The sequence below is a fragment of the Lissotriton helveticus genome, chromosome 7 (assembly GCF_964261635.1).
Source record: "Lissotriton helveticus chromosome 7, aLisHel1.1, whole genome shotgun sequence".
Lineage (NCBI taxonomy): Eukaryota > Metazoa > Chordata > Amphibia > Caudata > Salamandridae > Lissotriton > Lissotriton helveticus.
In genome coordinates this window covers 472,330,641-472,334,950 of record NC_136068.1, presented here as the reverse complement: position 1 = coordinate 472,334,950, position 4,310 = coordinate 472,330,641, and the positions used below count along the sequence as shown (strand labels likewise).

The 4,310-nt window shown below is 43.2% G+C and overlaps 1 pseudogene; it reads right to left on the bottom strand.

Moving 5' to 3' along the window:
* Window positions 1–1,026: 1,026 nt before the first annotated feature.
* Window positions 1,027–2,118, bottom strand: LOC144766828 (GTP-binding nuclear protein Ran-like; annotated as a pseudogene).
* Window positions 2,119–4,310: the final 2,192 nt, after the last annotated feature.

Here is a 4,310-nt window from a genome sequence, read left to right as displayed (position 1 = left end):
AGAATTCTCTAGGGACGGTATTCTAGGTGCTTTGTGAGTGAAAACGGGAGCCAGTTTGCTTCACAGGAGTTGTGTGAATGTCTGACTGATATAGGGATTGAACATCAGTGCGCTGCACTTTATCATCCCCATACCAATGGTTTGGCTGAAGTTATAAGCAAAATGATAAAGGGGTGTGTGCAACGGGCAGTGCAAAATGGATTATCGGATTTGGGTACACTCAGGGAAACTTTGTGGGCTCATAGGACCACTGCAAACAGTGTAACAGAGATTTCTCCATTTGAATGACTGAGAGTCAGTTTGGCCAGGACTAAATTATCCTCAAATAGATGCGACCCTATCGAGTACAAGGATGGCTAGGGGATGGAGTATCAGCAAAGGTATAAAAGACTTCATGATAATTTGCAATGTGTGAGAAGAGGTGTGTGGTGTGTGGGAGAAATGGTCTATGTCTAAAGCCTAGGTTTGTGAAGAAAGGAGATTCTAAATATATGCGTCCTTGTAGTATCATCAAGGTCAGAAGGATTGCGGTGGTTCTGGAGTCAAGTGAGGTTTGGGGTATGTCAAGGTTGGTTAAATCCCTAGAATCTCCCAACTGGTGTTCCAATTATAATCCGGTTGGTAATGCTTTCTTATTGTTTACTTTGCAGAGTGTTTATTAGTACCATTAAAGAGGTATATTGGTGCATGTATCTCATACTTTAGCTGAAAGTTACCTATTTAAAATCTTATTTAACCCTAGATATAGAGCAATGTAAGTGTAAATTTTCCTTAGGTCTGAGTATAGTAATGTGTTTTATTTCCTTAAATCTAGTCAACTGTGTATTGTCTTAAATATACTGACCTTTTATCTTTATTTATTTTTTTATTTTTATTTGTAATACAACTTTATTATGGTCTAAACGAAAAGGAACGGGAGCGACAGTAGCGACTGTAGCAGTCTTTAAATTAGATTCGAAATGGGATGTTAAAGTAATTGCAGTCCAAAACAGCTAAATACGCAGGTCCAAAATATGAAGGAATTAATTTTTACTGCCACATTCACTCCGAAGCCCATTCATCTCCTTCCACATCCCAAAGATTAAAGCACATGTTCTGCTCAGCTAGATAATAAAGTGGCAAACACGCTGCACCATCGATATCACAGGACAGTTGCCTATAAAACTAGACTTCTGACGCTGGGCTCCAGCTTTTGCTCACAGATCATCGTCCTCATCTGGCAATGCAGTGGTCTGGGCAATCTGTAAATCTTGCTCGTATTGTGCTGCCAATGCTGGGTCCATTACAACTTCAGGTGGTGCAAGAGCAGGCATTGCTACAAACTCCAAATTGGGATCGCCGATTAATTTTCTTGCAAGCCAAAGGAAGGGCTTCTCAAAGTTGTAATTACTTTTTGCGGAAATGTCGTAGTACTGGAGGTTCTTCTTCCTGTGGAAGACTATGGACTTTGCTTTCACTTTCCGGTCTTTGATATCCACTTTGTTGCCACACAGCACGATGGGGATGTTTTCGCACACTCGCACCAAGTGCGAGTGGAGTTGGCCTATCGGCTAGGGCGCTCGACCTCGGACCTGGGGATCTGGGTTCGAGTCTCGGTAACGACGCCAAAAACCTCCTGTGATTCTGGGCAAATCACTTAATCTCCCCGTGCCTAAAATGAATGTGTGTCCTCATGTAACGTAACTGGTGCTATGTAAAGTGCTCTGATACCTGATTAGGTTCGGGTCTAGTTCGCGCTATATAAAACTCTGCAAAAAAAAAAAAGTCCCGTTGCCAATTGGGAACATTTTTGTATGTGACTCTTGATGTGACGTCAAACATAATAATGGCACATTGAGCTTGGATATAGTAGCCATCTCGAAGGCCACCAAACTTCTCCTGGCCTGCGGTGTCCCAGACGTTGAACTTGATAGGGCCTCGGTTTGTGTGGAAGACGAGAGGGTGGACCTCGACTCCAAGTGGGCCACATACTTCTTCTCGAACTCGCCGGTCAAGTGGCGCTTGACGAAGGTGGTCTTGCCGGTGCCTCCATCCCCAACTAAGACGAGCTTGAACTGAACCTGCGGTTCTCCCTGGGAAGCCATGGTGTGCGGAGGGGATCTTCCAGAAGAGTCTGTGCGGCTGCAAAATAGCCGAAGCGCGATTCAAATACCCCAACTGCGCAGGCGCCCACGTGACCTCCTGCATCACTGCACCAACCGGCGCGGAATCGACCTTTTATCTTTATTATTCACTTATGTAATGGTATATAGTTGTTGTACAGCATTTGTGTTTGACCACCGATGCCAGAACTGTTCCCAACTCATTTAAGCTGGCATTGAATACCAAATTGTCTTTCTATGAACATCTAAATCTCCTAAAGCTGGCATCCTGCACAACTGTTCTTTGAAAGATTTAAAAACAGACATGCATTCGCCATTCCACTCAAATCTCTCCCCTTTTTAGGTGTTGGTTAGCGACATCTTGAGGACATTCAGAAAGCTTCCCTAGGAATGCATTCCGCCCATTGCTTATCATTGCCTTTGTGATTTGTAACTCACATTTGCTTGTTTTCTGGCTCTATTTGTTTTAGGCCGTCAGGCTTGAGTTTGTCTCTTCCCTTGTCTAAACCATATTTATTGTATTCTTCTACCGGTACTGGATTCCTCTAAACAGGCCTTTAAAACTTGTTCTTATCTTGTCACATTTGCTGTGCATTCAAATACAGAGGTCAAATGTCAGACTTTGTCTTCCAGGGATCTTAGTGCTTACATTTTTTAGGTCTTGCTGAGCCAGTGCATGCGTTGCTCTGAGACATTTAGTAGGTGAGTTTTCAAAGTGCTACCCCACACTTTGGCTGGCCTAGCGCTTGCGTTCACGCGAGCGTGTACGCACGCAGCCGCAATCTTGCTGAGCCAGCTCATGCGCTGCTCTGAGACATTTAGTAGGTGAGTTTTCAAAGTGCTACCCCACACTTTGGCTGGCCTAGCGCTTGCGTTCACGCAATCAGGCACGCGCGCAGCCGCCATCTTTCTTTCACAGGTCATTAAGTGCACTTAATGACCAGTAAACTTCTTCATTCTTATGCTTCCTCCCACTTCGGACTCGCAAATATACCCTGAATTTCGCAATTATCCTTTAGGCATGGAAAGTGACTTTAATTGAGTTTTAATTTTCTTCAATGACTTTTCAGTTCTCTAGAAATAGCAGAAAGCAGAGCACTGTTATGAAAGTTTAAAAAATGTGGCACTTAAGCAAATGTGTTTTGCCATGGGCATGGTCTTCCAAAATATCCATCTTATCTGCTGACCTTCAGTGGAAAGTTCAATACTCGTTAGCATTTCAGTGTCAGTGGACTATTATAGCTTTTACCAGTTGATGTCTGTGTGGCAGAGACTGCGCCAAAATTACAGGCACAAGGTAGGAAGCAAGATTTGTGTTTTTCAAGAGGCTACTGTTCTGAAATGCCACGGAAAGACCCACAATTAGGAATGTTTCCCATCTGGCGCTGATTCTTATCGATCTGAAGTGAAATTCCATTCCGATTTTGGGTGTGATACTCTAAAGACACCTGTATTGAAATGTTTTATGGTCCACAGCCAGGTTGGTTTATTTTAATTAAAAATAGTTAACTCAATGTTTTGCAATTTTCAGGCAGTGTACTTTCCTATTTATGCAGCAAAAACTAGCAATAACAGCCACCACTTTCCGGCGATTCTGGTAGCATCGGGCTTTCACTGTATGTTAGAAACTCCGCTCTCGCTGATAGCGCCTGGACAGCAGCCCCCATCTTGTGGCTCCTGCCATGTCTGCTTTTGAACCTTGCACATGCGCACCACTCAGCCGCAACTCTTTGGTGTTTCTGTATTGTCTACTCCTGTTTCTCTTTTGTCAGGGCTCATATTTATTGCAACTCACCCCATGATTTGCAGGTTACACAAGGATATTTGAAGCTACACTGAAACACACTATTCTACGATAATCAGGTTACACGCACTGCTCTGTAGCACACACATTAGCCTTCTAAAATATTTTACCTATCTCTTTATAGCCAATCTCTTTCTCCTGTACCTCTCTCTTCTGTCTTAGGTCTCCCTCTCACTCTTTCCTGTGTCACTTTCTCACTTACTGTTTCTCACCCACATTACTCGGTATAACCTTTTCTCTCTCCTGTGTTTCTGTATTGTCTTCTCCTACTTCTCTTTTGTTAGGGCTTCTATTTATTGCAACAACAAAAAATCAAATTTGTTGAAACTGATATTTTCTTCTCATCTCCCAGAGCAATCTGCAACCCGGTGGCAGCAGCTGGTGTTCATTAATGGCCAGATTTT